General features: G+C 32.9%; 1 long non-coding RNA gene across 1 annotated transcript in view; it reads right to left on the reverse strand.

Moving 5' to 3' along the window:
- Positions 1-23,679, reverse strand: part of LOC113514396 (uncharacterized) — a 175,736-nt gene extending 152,057 nt beyond the window's left edge. Inside the window, exon 1 of the long non-coding RNA XR_008252596.1 lies at positions 22,879-23,679. This is a non-coding gene — a long non-coding RNA (uncharacterized LOC113514396). The remainder of the gene's footprint in view (positions 1-22,878) is intronic.
- Between the last annotated feature and the right edge of the window lie 258 nt (positions 23,680-23,937).

Here is a 23,937-nt window from a genome sequence, read left to right on the forward strand (position 1 = left end):
CATTATGAAGAAAGAAACATACTAGTATATTTCTTCACTTCTCCGCTATGGATACAGCATATTTATGCAAAACTAATAACCTCTTATTGTTGAATAGAAAATATACCTATCCGGCCAGTTACAGTGGAATAAGTCGATAAGATAAGGGTGATAAGAGATTAAGTGTGATAGAGGGGCGCCGAGGTGTCTCACGTAGACACCGTTTCATGAATTGTATCTAGGCTACAATTTTATACATGTATTTAATTTTATTATTTTAAAATAGACGTGGATTATAACAGGACAAACATATTATTACTGTCACTGTTACGCAATAATAACAGGTACCAATAGCTGTTATTAAATAACAGGTGTTATTTTTTTCAACCACGGCCCTTTAGGAAGGAAATAACATACAAATATGTGGTTAAGAGTACTAGAACTATTAGTTGCATCTCGTTTTAACAACAGTGTACACAATGGGTGTGAGCGAGATAGGCAAATTAATCTATAAAATAACTATTAACACGAACTAATTAAAGAGTGACGTTTCGAGGTTAATTATAAATGAATTTTTTTAACAGATATAACGACATCGCAAGAACAACTGTTATCTGTTATCTTCGAATACTTGTGATTTATATCTGTTATGATAAATACGCCTCACTGCTAATTTAAAACATTATAGTAGAAGGTTTATTTATAATGAAAATGTGGTATGGTAATCTAGTCTGCGCTTCACTGTACTAATGATGGGCAACTAATGAGTATCTATAGGTTTTTTTTATACAACTTAGAATGGCAAACAAGCTGACGGCCCACTTGATGAAAAGTGGTAACCGTCGCCTATACACATAGACACAGCAGTACCATGGACATAACAGAGTATACTGTTTCGCCCACGATACCATCATGCGTTGCCATTCCTGAGGACTCAGGTGTTATTCCTCTGTACCCGGTAAATTCACGCCATATCCCACCCTTCAAACCGAAACACAACCATGCAAACACAATTGCTTCACGGTTGAAACACGAATGGGACAGAGATACCCAAGTAATTAACTTTTATACAGTCTCCCTCTAGTCGAATGAGCATCTTTAAAGATAGCAATAACGCCAGTCCAACCACAATTCTTAATAATCTAGAGAAAATATCCCAACAGTGGGATCCCAAAAGCCTGCAATGATGAATAATGAGTATAGAATGGGTCACCTCTTCCTTTACCGTGGGTGTCGTAAGAGGCGACTGAAGGAACTGAATGAAGAGATGGGCTGCAGCGTCCCTTTAAAAAAGTCCCCAAAGCCTAACTGCAGTTGTTAAACCACCTGCCAAGTATGGCAGCTACTGGTAAAACTCCTCCTTTATGGGGAAGATCTGTGTTCAGCAGTGGACAGCTAACAGCTGATGTGATGATGATGAAGGCAACAGCGACTACCTTGATATCATTAGTGTCCATGGCCTGCAGTAGTCACTTCCCATTAGGTGAACCGCATACTCTATTGCTGCCCTTTGACACAAAAAATATTTTGGACATCCGTCAGTTATGGTTACAATTGCAGAACTCCATGAAATTATTGGTTAAAACCATAACCCTCCTTTGACTTCTTAGTCAGCAACAGTCAGTCTAGTTTACATAAAGGTGAACGCCCACTAATCCGCGCCGCGCCACTCTCGACAGCGTTCGTATCTTGAACTTTAGCCGCGAAGTGTGGCAACGTCGTAATTATCCATTTATTTTCGAAAATAATTACAAAATTTTTAATGTTTCTGATTGATTATTCAAAAAGTACTCTGATAGCAAACTAAAACGTCAATTATGCAATAATATACTTATTAAGCTGAAGTTGAAAAAATAGGTTTTATTGGTAAAAAATATTTGATACATTCCAAAGCAATATACAACGTAGATGCAAAGTTTTATGTGGTAGATTTACATGCAACCTATTCTATGTATTACGTTATGTAATATTAATACACAGGTTAAAATAAGGTATAATAATATGCATATATTACACTCAAAATCTCATGTCATGATATTTGTTTACGCTAATGTCTAAAAGCACTGAAATGAAATTAATGAAATTTTATAAATGTGTATCTAACTTGACAAATAGGATAGTTTTCATCTTAATAAGAATCAGTGGATACAATAGATAGCGGTAGAGAGCAAAACAACGTTCACCAGATCAGCTACTCATATTGTAAAATACTAACGACTCACCTTAGCATGTATAAATTTTTAAATCAATTCAGCCCACATGACTTATTGATTATATAGCTTTATATGAATGAATGAATGAATGAGTATACTTTATTTGCATTATACAATATAGGAAATAAGCAAGACAATTTACAAACACAACGATACAATTGTATAAGTACAGCAGTATATATTCTTTTTATATTTTTTAAAATCGTTTATGTATTTTTATATTTATCCATTACAAACAAAACATCAAATCATACCTCACTACAATATTAGTATAGACAGCGTCGATCACAAGCTACAGAGTTGGAAGGCGGGCATTAAACGAATTTGCATGGAACGCATTACGAGTGCGGCTAAGTGAGCGGCCACCATAGCCGTGTCTCATACACGTGGAGCGCAAATACCGCGGCCATAAATGTTCGTTAAACAAACACAGTCCAGCATGGTGCAGACATTTTTTTTTAATGCGCGGACGTTAAAAAAATCGTCTACACACGTCCAGGGTTTATTTTAGGTCTTGCGTATTAGATATTGGATTATCGTGGGCGTGGCTGTTGGGAAATAACTGATAGTGAGATACGCCGGGTGACGGGCTGGGTGGCCATACTGGACATACCTGTTAAATCAAATAATTAACGAACTTTCAATTGTAAATATTAACTAATTATATTATAAAACAAAAATTATGAATAATTAATTTAACTTAAATAAAATAATTCTATTTAATTCATTTGTAAACAATATTTCGTTAATTTATCTTATTTTATTTATTTAATAAATTTGCTCGTGTAATTAAACTATTTATTATTAATTTGTATATTCCCATGTGGTCCCGGCATAGAATAGGCCACCCCTTCTTTTCCCGTGGGTGTTACAAGAGCCGACTAAGGGAGGGCGAGGGATGGACTGCAGCGTTCCTTCTAAGCCTAACTCCGGTTGCCAATCCGCCTGCCAAGCGTGGCAGCTGCTGGCAAAACCCTCCTAGAGGGAGGCTTATGTTCAGCAGTGGACACTTAAAGACTATGATCTTGATTACTATTTTGAGAAAACTGTTGTTAAAGTTAGTAGCCCCATATCTATTTAAGTAATATTTAAGCAATATTACATTCGTGTTTCAACCGTGAAGCAGTTTGCATGGCTGTGTTCGGTTTGAAGATATGGCGTGAATTTAGACAAAGGAATAACACCTGAGCTGTTTACTATGTTACCACTTTTCATCATACATACATAGGGCTGTTTACTTGTTTACATACATCACACTTGTCTCCCATTAGGTAGACAGAAACAATGGAACGCCAAATGCTTCGATTCAAACAAACCTCTTTCGCTTCTTCCACATTTATCAATCGTGTCATATACGCTCGCCGGTTATGGGTACTTATTTTTTTTTACACAACTTAGAATGGCAAACAAGCTGACGGCCCACCTGATGGAAAGTGGTAACCGTCGTCTATAGACATGAGCAGTACCATGGACATAACAGAGTATACTGTTTCGCCCATGATACCCCCCATGCGTTGCCATTCCTGAGGACTCAGGTGTTATTCCTCCGTACCCAGTAAATTCACGCCATATCCCACCCTTCAAACCGAAACACAGCCGTGCAAACACAACTGCTTCACGGTTGAAACACGAATGGGACAGAGGTGCCCAAGCAATCGAATTTTGTACAAAGTCTTCTTTTGGTAAATTATTACTTGTCTAATACTTATAAAATATTCCGGTTACTGGTATTCTTTATTTTGAGGCTATATGATACTGTGTATAAGTACGTGCATATGTATTGAAAAAAAGTTCATTTTAATCAAATATGTTAATTATTAAATTTCCAATATTTTTTAATATAAAAAAATTCGTGTAATAATAATTAAAAATAATGCAGCATTAATTAATACATGGATTAAACACACACTAATGCATTCAGCGCACAGTCGACATACAGTTGAGTTAAATAAATTTACAACCTTTTTTTTTCGAATTCCCATAATATGGTAATGGCCAGTACAAACACACATTTCCATAGTAAATGGCGCGTGATCAACCTAATAAGGTACTTCCGGCTGGTCAAGGATCTTAAGCTTTTATTAATATAATAAAATTTGTAACTGGACGCTGTCTGTACATGGAGATATTTTAGAAAAATTGATATGAAGAGAGATTTTTTGTTTACTTGTCTGTTACATTTGTTACGATAAAATACAGCAACAAAATGGATGCAGTTTCCAACCGACTTCATAAAGAAAGGTTCAATTTGGTTGTTTTTTTTTTGTTTTTTTTTACTTTTGTCACCTCATATCTCGGTCAGTTGTAAACCGATTTGAAAAATTCTTTTTTATCTGAAAGGGCATACTTACAGATTGGTTCCATAAAAAAATCATCAAAATCGGTTTAATAGTTTAGTTTTGAAATCAAAACAACTGATTTTGGTACAATTAAAGTCGAGTTTTTTGTGGGGCATAATCTTTAATCATGACAGATATGTCCCTGAAGGTCTAATTTAAAAGCTGGCATATCTACGCCACCACCAGAGGGAGACTTCGTACAAAAGTCGTTTGCTTGGGTAACTCTTTCCCATTCGTGTTTCTACGGTGTAGCAGTTGTGTTTGCATGGCTGTGTTTCGGTTTGAATGGTGGGATATGGTAGTCTATTTACTGGGTACAGAGGAATAACACCCGAGTCCTCAGGAATGGCAGCGCATGGGGGGTATCATGGACGAAACAGTACACTCTGTTATGTGCATGGTACTGCTCATGTCTATAGGCAGCGGTTACTACTTTCCATTAGGTGGGCCGTCAGCTTGTTTGCTATTCTAAGTTGCAAGTTGCCATTGCAAACACAACTGTTTTACGGTTGAAACACGAATAGAACAGAGGTGTCCAAGCAAACGACTTTTATACAAAGTCTTCCTCTGACGACTGTATTGTTTCTTTGTGAAAAAAAAAACTGCTTGTTGCCAAGCAAAACCCACTTCCAGGATCACGATTGCGCGTTCTAAATTCAAATATTCTCGGCTAATGTGTCTAGGAAACATCACGTCGTTGTTCAGTGTCTTCGTCACGATTGAAGTCTATGATTTTTTTTTTTTTGCTGAGCAGTATGTACTAATGTCTATGACAGCAAGTAAAGTTAAATACAGTACAGACACGGTCAACTGGACTATTTTTTTTTATATTATTGGATTATTATTCTCGCAAGTCATTTGGATAATCGGAAATCCGGATAATTTTACGTATGAAGGAGTGTCTTTTTTTAAATTTATTAACAATTTATAGTTACCTTTTTAGGATTAATAATAAACGCTAAAAGGGATAATCAAAACCAAAAAACGAATAAAACGTGTTGATTTGATTGGCTTAAACATTACACATTGTTGACGATCCGGATAATATATTAATTGTGAGTTTATTTATTTATTTATTTTTTGGAAAACGTTCAGCTGAATTACAGTCAATACATAATCAAATTTATATCTAAGTTAAGCCATGAATCGTTTTCACATTTGCGTAATGTCAGGATCTAAAAGTTGTATATAGTTACTTGTTTTTTCACTGAAATTGTTATTATTTTTAATTCATTATTTGTATATGACATCGTTTAAATGTAAAATTGTTGCATGTTTGTGATTTTGCACTTGTACAGTCTAAAAATCCTATCATATTCGACACAATGTAATATTGTTATAAAATAAATTGAATTGAATTAAATAAATCACGTATCCGTATAACTGAAGTCCGGATAATCGAGTGTACACTTTAGTTTATTTGTTAACTCAAAGTATAGGACACGGAGCGTGGTGTCCGTACATTTACAGCGGCGTCTAACTGTACCTCAACCGCCAAAACCAGACGAGACAAGTCGGCGTCGCCGATTATTATTATTCTAAGCAGGGAGCGTCACGGTGCAAAACTAGTTTGCGTGTCTCATATTAAATAGGGTAATTTTTATTTAAAACCAAACAGGTATGTCTATGATTGGTCGTTGTCTATATTCTATACGACGATGGGCAATGGGCCGGCCGTATCATGTAGTGTTTTATATGACTCGTCTAGTAGACAAGACACCATAACTTTATGGGTTATTATAGCTTGGAACGCATAAAGGCTGAGTTTTGACAATTTTCACTGTAAAAAAAAACTGTATAGAATGAAATTCTTGAAGTCTAAATCAATTTAATAATCATAAGTAGGGTGGTGGGATATGGCAGTGAATTTACAGGGTACAGAGGAATAACACTTGAGTCCTCAGGAATGGCAACGCATGGGGGGTATCATGGGCGAAACAGTATACTCTGTAATATCCATGGTACTGCTCATGTCTATAGGCGACGGTTACCACTGTCCATCATATGGGCTGTCAACTTGTTTGCCATTCTAAGTTGTAAAAAAAAAAATTGTTGAATTCTTAATTTAAATTTTATTATTTTTTTCTCTCCTTTAAGAGTGTAATGCACAGAGTATACGTACCTATATCTAGCGTGAATGTCAGAATCTAAAAGATAGACAACCAATGTAATCGAAATAAAGCATATACCACTATAGGCTTCAGGAACGATGACGCATCAGGGGTGTCATGGGCAGTACAATAATTCTGTGATCTGTTGTTCATATATATAGGCTCATGTTAAAAAAATATAAAAAAGAAATTGAGAGTTCAGTTGTATTTAATGTGAAGTGCGAAGCGCATAACAACAAAGGCCATTGGGACACTGCCAAATACTTGTGTAACAATGTTGCATGTAAGATAAATATACTGCCATGTAAACACTGTTAATGCATGATGGCTCAATTAAAAAAAAAACAAAAAACATCGTCATTATCATATCAGATATTAACTGTCCACTGCTGAACATAGGTATTTCCCTATTAAGGGGGTTTTGCTAGTAGTTGCCACGATTGGCAGGCGAGTTGGCAACTGCAGTTAAGCTTTGGTTGTTTGCACTTAGCTACTGCTGCTTGCTTCTGTCTTTTCCTAAGGTCCCTTAGTCGCCTCTTACAGCATCCCCAGAAAGAGAAAGAGTGGTCCATTCTATGCCGGGACCACAAACAAACAAATTATATACAGACGTAATCAAAACAAAATACAACAATACATACAAAACATAAATCAGTGGGTCTAACATGAAATGAAATTCCGAAATTTCGGACTTAATTTTGTGTTTTTATTTATACCAAAATCGGACCAATAAATTGAGTTTAACATTTCGTTCGTCATACATCCTACCGTAAAAATCCAAAGAAACAATATTTTAAAATTTTTACTATTTCCAAACGGCATGTATAATGTAATTTTAACATCAAATTTGTGTTTCGTTTGGCTACGAAATTTCGGAACACATTTGATGGTAGGCCCTCAGATTTTTTGGACTTCTAACGGCCCACCGCTGGGGACACGTTTCTCCCTATAAGGTGGCAATAAAATAATTTAAAGAGTGAAAGGATGTGGAGACTCACGGGTGACAAGAATCATTTGTGATACCCATATCAGTAGGTGACCGTTTGCTCGGTGACATAGAAAAAAATTTTTTTAAGCAATTTAAAACGGCTCATCTGATGGAGAGTGATAACCGTCGCCTATACACATGAGCAGTACCATAGACATAACAGAGTATACTATTTCGCCCATACGTTGCCATTCCTGAGGACTCAGGTGTTATTCCTCTGTACCTTGTAAATTCACGTCATATCCCACCCTTCAAACCCAAACACAGTCATGCAAATACAACTGCTTTACGGTTGAAACACGAATAGAACAGAGGTACCCAAACAAATGACTTTTGTAGAAAGTCTCCCTCTGGTAAAGAACAATCCTGTTCTTTATCCTTCTGAAGATACCACTCAGGAAGCTTATTCATCAACATCATCGTCATTTTAGACATTATCCGTCCACTGCTGAACATAGGCCTCCCATTAGACAGCCATAAGGAATAGTTCTGACCCACTTGCATCCACTGACTCCCTGCTATGCATTTTTTTATACAACTTAGAATGGCAAATAAGCTGACAGCCCACCTGATGGAAAATGGTAACCGACGCCTAAAGATATGAGCAGTACCATGCACATAACAGAGTATACTATTTCGCCCATGATACCCCCCATGCGTTGCCATTCCGGAGGACTCAGGTGTTATTCTTCTGTACACTGTAAATTCACTGCCATATACATTTGAAGTCATTATAAAAAGAGAAAACTAATTATGATCACTGAATTCTTGACTGTTCTACAGATTGAGCCGAGCTGCACATTTGCACTTAATCATAGACAAAACAGGACAGCTTGTAGTCACTTGACCTAAGTCTAGCAAGTTTTTGGAAGTATCCTGTACAGTGGCGTAACTATACCATTTAGCCCCTGGGACAAATTCTTTTGATGGGGCCCTATCAATAAAAAAAAATACTTCTCAAGTAAAATAAAATACTCAGGTACAATGTAAAAAAAATATTTATGAGCTCGCGGCCTCTTGAGCCGGAGCCCTTTTGGGTCAGGGCCCGTGGCATTTTGCCAGCCCTGCCACCCTATTGTTACGCCACTGATCCTATAACCTCTGATCCTTCACACACGGGGGGAAAGGGATTGTTAGTAATGAAGACTGAGAATCCCATTGCTAGCAATATACCCAACCAGGTCGACCTCCTCGCGGTTCTCTCTGGAAACTATAATGGTTAATTCCTGATAAATTCATCATGATGGGCTAACTGGTCTGTTTTCATTCTCATCTTGATAGATGATCCCTTCACTGGTGCTCCGCCAGCGTATCCCGTTAGCGCAGGCGGGGTTACCATACCATTTTCACCTTTCCTAAATCCTTCACACATAGCGTAAAAAAGCACTTAGTAAGCCGGCATAGAGCAGCCAACCGTTGATAGTGGAATACTCTTGTTTTGGTTGATTGTATTTAAAAACTATATCTGTGTTCACTCAGGATGGTGTGGTACCCTAACAGGTCGACCAGGGGGAAAGGGATTGTTAGTTTAGGGGTCTAACTGACCTATTGCTAGCAATACACCCTATAAGGTCGACCTCCACGTGGATACCACCGCAGTTAATTGATGTTGAATTAGTCACGATGGGCCAACTGACCTGCTACATTCTCATTAGAACCCCACCAATGTATACTAATAATGCAAGCGGGGTCAATATTTCATTTTCACACTTTAAAAAAAACTTTCTTTAACCATTTATTAACTATCAATGGGTCGACCTAATACGTTTGTCTATACAAGGTCACCGCTTATGAATTTTTTTCTCTGTTACATTACGATAACGGTTTACTTTTTATTAATTATGTATGACAGAGTAATTCATTAAATGAGTCCAAATTGTGACAACCCTAGTTTAATTTTTTTTAATGACTGATAATGGAATGATAACTCCGCTCCCATCTTGACGAATTCCACTAGAATTAATCACGGTTCCAGGGGGAACCACGTGGATGTCGACCTGATGGGCTGTATTACTAGCATTGGCTCAGTTAGATCCCATTACTAACAATCCCTTCCCCCCGCCCTATTTGGGAAGTGGGAGGGGAAGTGAAGTGCATGCACGTCAGCATCACAAAGGAAAATTACGTGATTGTCCCTTCTACTCAGATTCTTTTTTCTTATGGTTTTCCCTTGTTTTACTTTTTTTATCTATTGTTAGGGAGGCAAACGAGCATACGGTCCACCTGATGGAAAGCGGCTACCGTCGCCCACGAACACCTGCAACACGGGAGGAATTGCTTGTGTGTTGCCGACCATTTAAATGTTTGTAGGTACAGTATATCAGTTTCACATATTAGACAATGTCATAAATTGAAATGTAAATATATAAAATATATTTTTCTCAAACATGCTTGGAAATGTGAGCACTATTTTAACAATCTTCTTCGAGATAAATCAAAATTGCCGTACTGGCCAGATACATGCGGGCAACGGCCGGCAAAAGTTGTATGAAAATCCATATCTGTCGTGTTTTGCGGCCAGATAAATTACAATGTAAACTCATATCTGTCCTGTAATTTAAAAATGGAATGACCTTTTACTTCGAAACTGGCTACCAAGGAGGTAACCAATAAAAGGTTTTATTTAAATTTCGAACTGGCTTGCAAATAGAAAGCTATTTATTGCAAAAAAAAACAAAGGAACATTATGGCGCGTGAAAAAATATTTTTGTTCGTTATTCGTCATTGAACTTAAAAATTAAAATTGTGTTTTTGATTTCCGCGCATTGTTTGAGAAAAGTACTATACAAGTCTTGGCCACAACTAGGCATTGATGGACTCACATATGTGTGCCTCGGCTACGCCTCGGCTCACATTTGCACGTTCGTCCATCAATGCCTCAGTTGCTGGCCGCTGCAGTAATGTACTATATCTTCATAAATTATTCTTCATAAATACACTGCGATTTTTATTCTATGTATTATATATATATTCTTTGTATTAGACATTTATCTCTAAAGAAATAAATATTTTACGAACAGTTTTTTTTTTCAAACGAAACAAAAGCAGTCGAGTTTCATGCCAGTACTTCTCAGCTGGAAGTGCTTGCTGGACTGGATGGTATTATAATAGCTTAACGTGCATAATATATGCATATTTGAATAAATCATTTTGACTCTGACTTTGAAAGCACAATACATCACTGCTAGAGATATATATATATATATATATATATATATATATATATATATATATATATATATATATATATATATATATATAACCAGATAACGTTGGATATTTTAGAAAATATTATTTAAGGGGTCTTAATATTTTTTTATGTAACTAAGAATGGCAAACAAGCTGACGGCCCACCTGATGGAAAGTGGTAACCGTCGCCTATAGACATGAGCAGTACCATGTACGTAACAGAGTATGCTAATTCGCCCATGATACTTCCAATGTGTTACCATTCCTGACTACTCAGGTGGTTTAATAAGAGCAGTTGACTATAATTTTTGGCTATATATACATATATTTGCTCTGGTAAAACTACAGCATCAAATTGGATGCGGTTTTTACAGTTATGCCATCTAAATATTATAATTACTTCCGAATTCATGCGTACGAAATCGTAGGCAAAAACTAGTTAAAAAGGAAACCCTTTCCCAAACCGTCTAGCAAGCATATTAATAGACTTCTCTCATGGGAATAAATGTGGTTATATGTCCAGAATTGAAAGTAAAAAATTGTAAAATACGTCATTTCATCACCTATCAGCAACTTCTTACAGCACAATAGTCTCACAAGTCAATTGGAACCTGATGATTTGTGACTGCTTACTTGCCTATTAATATTCCAATGTCTTTCTTTCATTGCACTCAACACCAGTTCGGAATTATGATAATTTCAACAAGAACAGGTCCCTGAGACCTTGATGTCACCCTTGGCCCTCACCCTTTATCCAAGGTCTCTCCCATGACTCTATACAACTGTGAGAACACAAACTGACAAACAGGTATTCCATTATAATGATAAACAACATGGGGTGAGTATAAAGTTAATATATTCAAAAAATTTTTTAGATACAACTCCTTTGGTGTAGACGCCCGAATGGAATAGACAGGCCCAATCTGGTTTGATCTAGGAAAATGGGGCTGTACTATGGCTGTACTATTGCAGTGATGAATGCAAAAGGAGATAGCAAAGGGGTGTTACAAGTTTTATGCAACTAGGTTTAAGTAAATAGCTTGGTTGGCATACAGCCCTCCTATTGGGAAGTAGTAACCGACGTGTTTAGACACGAACGGCATCAAGATTGATGCTTTATAGTCTAGTAGACCGATTTGAATGATTTTTTTTGTTCGAATGTAATTTAATCTGTTTGCTTTGTTATAGTCCTTGACTATGTTTAGTGGGAATCATTACCATTTAGTTGTTAGCATTGACGGTATTTGTATATCCCGATGGTACAGCAATTAAAGTACTGCCCCACCTTCCGACGGTTACAGATTCGATGCATTTCTGTACATTAGTTTGTCTGTTTGTATACTGCAATTTTTTATTTAGATTTCAAGTCAATTGTCCACTACCCATAGTACAAACTCTATTTAGTATTTGGACTAGATGGCGCTGCGGTTGCCCAGGCGTATACATTTATTATCTCTCTACCCACCCCGTAAAGGAGCTGGCGTGACGATAGAGTATTTATGTTTAAATAATACAAATATAATATGGAATTTATTCACGAATAATTTGAATAAGAGATCAGTGTCTGGTCCCCCCCCCTTTCCTTTCCCACATAAGTCCCATATTCCTCTCGTTCATCAATTTCCTTTACGCATTTCCAACGTTCCCTTCCTTTTTTCCTCAACCCTTTCCTCCATACCGTAGGTGGCGGAGATCACCAACAAATGTATTCCCAAAGAGGGTTGACGTCAGGCAGGTGGCCGGTCGTAAAACTGTAAACCAAGTCTTTTTGTAATATGGATAGAATCATATTACGCCGACCCCAAATGATTGGGATAAGGGTAGGAAGATGATGATATTGTATAGAACTTACAGTAATAGCTACCAGCAAACGAAATAAAATCTTAAAATACCTACAGAACCCCATTATTGTGTGTACGAGACGTTCTTGGTCAGTTTTATTTACTATAAACGGTCTAATTACGTCCTTTCTATGACATAATGGTACAATAATATGCCAACCTCAATCCAAATACTGGTAAGTCTGCAGCCTAGCCAATTCCTCAACAACTCATAGCAAAGGAGAAGGGTTTTTTTTTAATTGGTGATAATGAAATGGTAACCCCGCCTACGTCGTGTCGGTATACACTGACGGGGCACCAGTGAGGGATGATAAGTGACGATGAAAGCAGGTCAGTTAGCCCATCGTGATGAATTCAACAAGAATTAACCACGATGGTTTCCAGGAGGAACCGCGTGGAGGTTGACCTGATAGGGTGTATTGCTAGCAATGGGTTCATTAGACCCTATTACTAACAATCCCCTCCCCCACAGAAGAAGGGATTATTAGTAATGAGGACTAACGGTTCCATTACTACCAATATACTCCCCATCAGGTCGACTGCGTAGTCCCCCATGAAAATTATGGCGGTTAGTTCCTGGTGAATTCATCACCATATGCCAATTGATCTAAGTTAATCCTCGGCTATCATCACTCACTAGTACCCTGCCAGCTATATCGTATACCATCATTCATTTTCATCCCATTAAAACATTTTCCCTTTCTGGTGTTTGTCATTGGGGGAGGGGGTTGCGAGTAGTTGCTACGCTTGGCAGGCGGGTTGGCAACCGCAGTTAGGCTTTGGTGACATTTTAAGAGGTTGCTTCTATCCATTCCGTTTATATATGTAATTTTAGTATGTATGTATATCAATAATTAGTAGTACCGCATTCGAGTATTCTGACACTTCCCTACGGTTGACTGGGAGTGAATGCTTTTAGCATTCAGTCCGCCATGTACATATATATGTACTAATGAATAAATAAATAAATAAAAATTCCTCGGCCATTAAGTCCCCTTATTCGGCTCTTACGACAACCATGGGAAAGGAAGAGATGGCCCATTCTATGCTGGGATTACAGGACGCATACAGATGGCTCGAGACAATTCCTTATGGCAGTCTATGGGAGAGGCCCATGTTTACCAAAGGATAGTTGATGTGATAAGCAGATAAGGATGATGATGATGAAAACAGAGAGCAAAGTGATCACTTTCACTTTATTAGTATTTCACTTTATGTATCTCTGCTAAGTTACACTAGATGGCGTTGTATAATATTGGACATTTATTTGTATTACTATTGGTAAATCTATCGAGTTTGGATTTAGGTATTTGATTGATTACGACGAGTAAATTAGTAGAAAAATAACGATGAAAGTCTGATGATAGAGTGAAAAGGTAGTCTCAGAGAATCTCATTTAACTGTGTTCACCACTGTGATGATGATGGTTTAGTCATTTTATATAATATAATTATCCCTTAAAGTATCTTTTTTCACAATTATGTAATATAATTATTTTATTTTATTTGTATTTTAAAATGGAATCAGGGTTCAAAGTTAATATTAACTTAGAATCCTGATTCCATTTTCGCTGAATATCATTTTGTCTCAGAATTCTCATGTAAACGAAAAAAAAAATAATAAGCAGGTAATATTAAATAAAATATAATTAAGTAATCAGGTTTATTATTAACATCTAAAGTAATAATTAAAAATAATTAATTAAAATTTTGTCTGTTCATTATTTATATTTTTATTTAGAAATTTTATTTTTATTTATTTATTTATACTTTATTGTACATGAACATGTATTGTATATGTAATGATTACAAAATTATAATTTATATTTTTTAAAGATATACAACAGGCGAGTTCAGCTCTGTAAGAGTTCTCCTCCAGCAAGTGGAGAGGAGCATTAATTAACAGCAAGCAATGTGCGTACAATAAATTATTACTCCCATTTATAATAATCAATGTAATATAAAAATGTTCTAAACATATTTTTCGTTAGTTATACAGTAGTGTAGTTAGTTATATTGTTAAATAGTAGGTACAAAAATATAGAATACCTAATGAAGTGTCTCGGATTATTAGAGCCAATAGATTTTTTTTTATACAACTTAGAATGGCAAACAAGCTGACGGTCCACCTGATGGAAAGTGGTAACCGTCGCCTATAGACATGAACAGTACCATGGACATAAGAGAGTATACTGTCTCACCCATGATACCTCCCATGCGTTGCCATTCCTGAGGACTCAGGTGTTATTCCTCTGTACCCAGTAAATTCACGCCATATCTCACCCTTCAAACTGAAACACACAGCTGCTTCACGGTTGAAACACGAATGGGACAGAGGTACCCAAGCAATCGACTTTTGTAAAAAGTCTCCCTCTGGTGATAGATATAATTAGAGTATAGATAAGCTATGGGGTAATAAAGGCATTATTAAACTTAACAAATTTATCACCAATATATAATAAATATTTATATATTCAATAGTAAATATTTCGATTTATTCAGAAAAAATCAAAAAATTATTGGTGTTAATAAGAAAATAAAATAAAACTAATTTTAATAAATTATTATTTACATTTATACAGACTGTATTGGAATTATTAAAACGTATCATATTGTAAGTGTAAATTTTTTTCGTGCAGGTAAATAATTTAAACTGGCCATAATCATTGAATAACTATATTAATAGTCGGTTTTCGTCGATATCAATTACAGGGGAATATTTTTTATTTATTGCCATATAAATACAAGATGTGTTTAATATTGTTTTCTATTATCGTTTTATTTGTTTCTTTTTTTATTGTTTTTTTTTTTTATTTTTATTTTAGACTTCAATTGTACTGATCTTAATTTAATTGCTTTCTATTTATATACTATGTTTTTTTTATTTTGTTTTGTTTCCCTTGTTCTTGTTTTGTGTGCTATTGTATGAGTCGCATGCTTTTTTGATTAAATTATTTCTTTCTTTTTTTCCTATCGTAGATTTAGATCGATAGTTGTTCTTCATCATATTTATATAAATTTAAAATATGACTGCAAACCCCTAAAAAATAGATAATGAGATTTAGATGAATTTACATATTTGCTTATCTTAATTATACGGAACACTATTTACACAAGTACAACTTACATTTGACCGGTATATATATATATATATATATACAAACTTACATAATAATGTCTAATATAATTGGAGACAGTTGAAGAAAGCGTTTAAGTGTTTTCTTAATTTTGACTGCATTATGACAACGTATTGTAATACAATTGTCTGGGATAATTGAATTTTAATAACTCTTTTTATGCAACAGTGGAATAATCAATTGGGTTATTTAAAATAAAGTAATAATAATAATTTATAATTATCTTCTTAAACCATTTGAATTTAAATTCCTGTTTATTAAAAATAAATAGAACAAATTGTAAAAAATAAAAATCTTTAAAATCATATTTAATTTAAAAATATTTTATTTAAAAAATCTTACGTATATGAAAATAAAATGAGATTTTAGAGGCTGGTGGATTTTTACTGTTGTAGTGTACATAGCATGTACTGGTTTATAATTAAGTGTCCATGCTTCTAGGCCAAAATATATATACTTACTGAGACTACCTATTAAAATAATAATAAATACATTTATCTGTACAAATATTATGCTGTAACTACTGCATAAAAATAGTTGACATTTTTTTATAGAAATAAACAGAATAGAAGAATAAGCCAGATAGGTGTTGCGGGTCAAAATTTAAATAGGGTATTATGGGGTGAAAGGAAATTTTAGTAATGTGGTCCACAGCTAGCAATATACCCTATAGGGTCGACCTCCACGTGGTTTCACCTGGAAACCATTATGATTAATTTAACTTGAATTCGTCATGGTTGACCAACTAATTGGCCTACTTTCATCATCACGTATCATCCCTCACTGGTGCTCCGCCAGCGTACACAATTGGTGCAGGGGAAGTTTCCATTCCATTTTCACCCATTAAAAAAATAGGTTATTATTATCCATTTTATAAATTGTGAATTATAGCACTTGCATACACCAACTCCACCTTGCCTACTTTGCTTTAAAATTATAATATTCGTTTGTATTAAATATAATCCGTTATTGGCTGTATTTATAAGAGACATAGCATGTAAGTTGTATTTTTAAGAGCTGTGGATTTTTGTATTATATAAATAAATAAATAAACTACAAAGTACTTTTAATATATAGTCATTTTTTTAATTTCATTTTTTTCTACGCACACATTACACTCCTCGTGTCAACCAGAAATAAGGACTAGTCTGAAAACCATCATATTTCAACTTTATAGTTGACTGCAGCTAATTTAGCTGAGCTCAGTACAATTTCCTAAACTGTATCACAGAAGTGCTTTAACGATTATATAGTTTGTATAATGAATTTTTATTATTTTTTATTTTTTTTATTAATATTGCAGCTATATATATATATATATATATATATATATATATATATATATATATATATATATATATATATATATATATATATATATATATATATATATATATATATATATATATATATATATATATATATAGCTTGATAGTTCCAAGTTTCTTTCCTGCACAATATAAACATATATGTATATTAATTAGAGCATGGCATATATGTTTCATCTACCCATAGGTATATCTTACAAGAAATGATAACTCATAATACATTCTTACTTATTTCGAGACTAGATAGCGTTGTATTATATATCAAACCTCAAATACAAGTATTTAAAAATAAATAAAGAACCAATTGTGTGTATATATATATATACATATATTTGTAAACCTAGAAATATGGTCCATCTCCATCATCTTGATGAACAGTGATGACAATTTGATCTGTCGGTTTCACATTAAATAAATTAAATTTTATTTAAATGAATTATATATTTTTTTTTGTCTATAATAACACTATTATCGTCCTTTACGTGGTAGGCAGGGAGACGATACGAAAGAGAGCTTGACTCCTTTCGTCATCCACTATTATAATCGGTCCTAGGCATAAGCATATTTCGGTTCCAGTGACTTGACTTCTTCATCAGATAGCACAAGGTGTATCTTATCATTACAGGTTAGTTTAAACCTCCCCCCTCTTTCCGCCTTCGCATTATGTATTTATTTCTTCAATCTTTCACTTGCCATTCTTTCCATATACTCACACTAACCTAACATGCTCTTTCTTGGGAGGAAGGGATTGTTAGTAAAACGGACTACCAGTCCCATTGCTAGAAATATACCCTGTCAGGTTGACCTCCACGTGGTCCTCCTTGGAAACCATTATGTTGAAATCTAGGTGTATTCATCACGATGGGCTAACTGACTTGCCTTTTCATCTTCACCTATCCATTCCTCACTGGTGCCCCGCCAGCGTATATAGATAGATAGCGCAAACGGTGTAACTATTTTATTATCATTCATTATAAAAAAAAAACATGCTCTTTCTTATTTAACATATACACCGACACTTTAGGCCAACTTGCTCTCACAATACTGTGTTACGAATACGAGATACTTCACAATGCTCTCAATTCTTTTACTCTCATTTCTCTTTTTTGGCACTCAACACTTGCTACCATATATACTAATGGGGGTATATGGTTATTTCCATAAAATATATCTGTTTTATTAAATCATTATTTTCAGCACTGATTTAATATATTTTATTCATAATAATTATTATTTTGGTTTACACATTTATAATTTTATAACATTTATTATTATTATAACATAATAATAAGCATTTATTTAAATAATAAAAATATTCAATTTTAATAATAATAATAATAACATTTAAAAAATAATATGTAAGCTTTCTGTTTGGAGTGCGGCCACTATATTAATTTTATATAACTAGTATTATTATTTTAAAATTGAATAAATTAGGTACATATGATACAATAGTATGTTAAATTAACATTAACGGAAGATATATATTTTTTATATACAGTATATATTTTGACAATTAAATATAGATTTTGACAATTAAAAATATCAACATTATATTTTTAATTGTCATTATATTATTCTCAGAGTAACTATTTTTTTATACAACTAAGAGTGGCGGACAAGCTGTCGGCTCACCTGATAGAAAGTGAGAACCGTTGCTTATAGACATAACCAATGCCGTGAACGTCACAGAATATACTATGACGCCCATGACACTCTTTGTGCGTTGCTATTCTTAAGAATTAAGATGGGATCCTTCATAGTCCGTAATTCCAATGTCATATCCCACCATACGTGTATATATACTTTATTTTATTTATTTATTAATGTAAAATATCAAAGAAAATAAAAATAAACTAGTTCTTCCGGCGACTTCGCTCATATGACTGTGATAATATGTAGCCTATATCCTTCTCTGTCCCAAACACTAATTGTATGCCAAAATTTATGACTATTTAATGAGCCATGAAAGCACCAAGCAAACAAACAAACTCACAATCACAATTATAAAGTAAATAACGGCTTGGATAATGTTAAATATGTACGACAATTGCATCAGCCATTTTTCTACACAAAACGATCTTAGTAATGGGGGGAAAATATACCTTTCTATTTTATTTTCCAAATTTTATAAATAATAAGTATATATTTTTTTTAATATATAAGTATATTCACGACTATAAATGTAAGTGAGGATAGCTGTAAGCATTATCAACTGTCACAGTTGTGGTGACAGTATTAGTTGACTGCATATAATTTAATAATATATAATTAAAACTAAAAATATATAATTTAATAATAAAAATAGTAATATTGTATAATATTTATTATATATTAATTAAAAAATATATAAGCAGAAAAGATAAGTAAATAGGTATGGTATATCTGAAGATACTTTATTATATTTTTATATATAAAATGGTTTATTTTATTATTATTTATATATATTAGATTATAAATTATAAAAATATTGTATAAGGAATAATATTACAAATAATGTAAGATAAATTTTAGCCTGCAGATAGATAAAGACATACATACATATATCTGTTTATATAAGCACTGAAAGAAAGGGAAATGGAATTCACTGTTATGACGTATATACAATAGATACTGTTTGTATAGTAACTACATTACACTATCCAGTACATAAGTTGTACATATGTACTCGTATTTACATAATAACTGTACCTATTCTAACAGAGAAGACGGTGGACAGGTACGGATAGGAGATAGATCCTGGTAAGTAGTACGGATATTTCTTTATATAATAAAAATTTAAGAAAAAAATAGTATTTAACTAACTTTATTATTTGTCCCGTACTCATAGTGCTCTGCTGAGTTAGAAAGTAGATGGTGCTGAGTTCTATATTCAATAGATTTTTTTTTATTTATTATATAAAATTAAACATAATATTAATTTTATAGTTATTTATAATTAATATTATGAACTCTAAACTGAATAATTATATAATTAAACTTATATTTATAATTATTTATATTAATACTATACTATTAAATACTATTATTTTAAAATAAGTATGGTACATACAGATAAATGTCTATTTATTTATTTTACTTTTACTTTTAAACATTTATAGCTAGTGTAAATAATTTAAATATATTTTTTTATATATTACTTTTGAATATTTTAAATTTCATTATTTTGCATATGCATTATTGCATTAGATACATATGTAATGAAAAAAAAAAACATATATATCTTCACATATGTATAGGTACATTTTCAATAATCATTGGTACATGAAATATATAAAACGCTTCCTTACATACCTATTGGATATTTATCGCCTCAAAGAAATCTACAAAGTTTGAAAATGACCTCATTATTACATATATAAATTGGTATACATACAATAGTGGACCATTCTATTTATATTTCTAAATGGATTGGACGGAAATATATTACTAAGATAAAAAGAACTCCAATTCTTGTACCGTTTTAAAATTAGATAAAAAATATTATATAATGGCTCGATGTTATATACATATCACAGTAAATAATATATATAATTTATATTATATTGCAGTGTCTCGTAATAATTACTGAATAATACTATAATGAAAATTGCAAGAGAGAACGAGAGTTAGCACTGTCTTCTGCGTGTTACCAAGCCTCTTAGAAACATTTCCGCATCAGTCCAATTTCTTACAATAATTTTTTACAATTTTTACTTTGTGCATATTTTATATAACTTATCAAATATTTTTACGTAAGTAGTAGACTACCTACCTATATGTACTTAAAATCTGTCTATTACACATCGAAAAACATTGTCCATATGGTCAAAAAATAATGATAAAGACATATAAGGTCCCTATTATTACAAATAAATATATTTTTAATGGAAAATATATATTTCTCGTGCATTATAAAATATATTTATATATTTTTTTATATTTTTATTAAATTATATTCACGTAGATAGGTAGGTATATTTAACCAAAATGCAAATAAAATTACGAAAAATATATCTAAATACCACCAGGATGTCTGATACTTATTTAATACATTTTAAAGGACAATTATATCGAGTAGATGATTGTGTTTTATTTTTATTATATATTTAGTATATTTTTACCAATATATATATTTTTTTTCAAAGAAATCTACAAACTATAATAGCTTAAAATAACGTTATTATCATTATTAAGTTTCTTCTATATATTTAAAGAATTTGAGGTAGATTATATATGTCAAAAAATCATTTAAGTATATTAGATTGTCTTTCAAGAATATTTTCGTATATTTAATAAAGAAAAAAGAAACATTGTAATAGGTACATTTTTAGAATGGATTATTTGTATTAAGTAAAATACATTTCAATATATTTTTTTATATTATCTATAACTAAATATATATAATCTATAACTAAAGAGCTAATTTACTTAGTTCTTTTCCTTATTCTTCCCAATCTTAGAGATACGACCCTTAGATGAGATGTATAATTTAGTGTTACCTTAACTCAACCAAATGTCTAATTTATTAGTTAATTTATAACATGTAATACGATGTAATTATTCATAAATATGAACACGTAAAAAGTTCATATACAGATATTATAATATAAAACAATATTTTAATTTAAAAAATGCCTATTAATGCCAACGCGTCTAGGGGTTAATTCCAATTTATATTCACAATTAATATACGTCCAAAAAATGTAATGTAAGTTTATAAAAATTTATATATATAATGGAATTAAACTCTAGAATATAAATATAAATTTATAGAAGATGAAAATTGATAATTTATATTTTTTATTAGAAGTTATGTCCGTCTATGTATTTTTAATGAAATATATAATTATTTTCATACAATTTTGTGGATTTTTAAATACACATTACAACATAAATATATACCTACTGCTAATATATATAGATACAGAAACGTATATTGAACTAATTATTTCTTTTTTTACAATTAAATCGAAATAAATACATATACGAAGGTTCACGCTGAGTTTTTTAAATAAAACAACAAATGCAAGATATTATAAATTTACAGTATGTGGTTATTTTTTGGAACAAAACATTAAATAGTATATTTATACATACATAGGCCATATTCGAGATATAAATGGGCGAAATTAACCAGAATATTCTATTTAAATCTACGGGCTGTTGTAGGTATTTATAATTTAATAAATACCTACTTATTTTAATAGATATTTTTTAACTTTTGTAACAATGGATAAACTATAGTGTACATTTTTATATTTTTTATTAAATATCAATTATATATTATTTCCGGATACTTTTTACGGTAATTTACATGAGTTCTGGATATTTATTACAAGAATTAAGAGACTTTTTAATCAATATTTTAGGTGTTATAAATATATCCTTATAATAATATTTAAAAAGAATATTCTTATAATAAAGTGCTTTATTTTGTATATTACATAAACCAGTTGTTCTGTTTTAAAAAGAAAATCAGAGTTAAACCAAAAGATAGAGTAATGATAGAGGCCTACTTTTTTACAAGTGTTTTTTAATGTTTATTCTTGAGAATAAGTTACAAATTCTTATTATATAATATGTATATGATCTTAAATTGTATATTTAAATAATATTCTTTTTATAATTAATGATGATAAATTAAAAAAAAATGTTTTTGTGAAGCACGATGCACCCACGCTTTAACACTAGGAAATGTTCCTTAAAACTATATAAAAATATGTTGTAGGGTATTTTTTTATGCAAAACATATAAAACAGAAGCTGTACTTACGTGTACGATGAGAATAATCCAGAAACATCCAGACATAAAAATATCCAGAACACTCAAACTAGTTCGGCGCAGTCTATTCACAGTCACTTCACAAAATCGTTAAAAAAACAATGTTTTAATACGTTGTTCGTTCGAAAACCATTTTATTCGTATACTTGGGGGTCCGTGGGGGGTGATCCATCACTTTTCTAAATAGGCCTATAAGAATCTTATTGGACACTTTTGTATCGCATTCGTGCAAAAATTTCGCGTTACCGACGCGCCGCGGTATATTTAGGCCTAACTAGCGAACGGTGGAGACGCGCGCGCGCCACATCGCCAAAACTATCACTTGCAACACAATCCAGATAAAACTATACGACCGATAATAATGGATAAGGCCCTGATAAGGGCTCCAAACCTTCAATATAAGCCCATACACGATTTTCTAGAGTAACCAAATGGAATTAACGCGTGAATGCGATGGTCGCACTAGAACCCGAAGTCAATAGTGACACTGTACGTATTTTCTTCAAAATGGATCAACTGGGAAGTTGGTACCTTAAGACCTAATGTTATCAAACTCGAACACGGCCAGGATTAGTCTCTTTGGGTGGGATAGGTGGCAGAATTCGGACGGATTGTTTGGCGATGCAACGCGTGCAATTACGAAATGTTCGCGAAACCAGGACGTGTAGGGGCGTACGTGTGAGGGATAGAGAGGGATGCAGAAGGGATAGGGGGAATGAGCGCTACGTTTTGACGGCTAGAGGTGGCGCGCGCGCGAGTCACTCTGCTGGAATGGCGGCAAAACAGTCTTGGCGGCTCGCGCCTGCGCGGAGACCACTAACCTTGTAACGTCGACCTCGCGGTCTATGTTATGCCTAAAAGAGGCATCGAAAACCGTAGGTATATATGTTTTTACCTAATACCTAAAATATGGACCCCCCGGTGAGCGAAGGGTTGATGAAAATTATACAAAAAAATATATATATTTAAGTAAAAAAATTAAAAATTTTAACTCAATAAATTAGAATTTATATTAAAATAATCACTGAAGTTTATATCCCACTTTAATTT

Source organism: Galleria mellonella, unplaced genomic scaffold, assembly GCF_026898425.1.
Source record: "Galleria mellonella isolate WM207_F2 unplaced genomic scaffold, CSIRO_AGI_GalMel_v1 utg1650, whole genome shotgun sequence".
In the NCBI taxonomy this organism is placed as follows: Eukaryota; Metazoa; Arthropoda; class Insecta; order Lepidoptera; family Pyralidae; genus Galleria; species Galleria mellonella.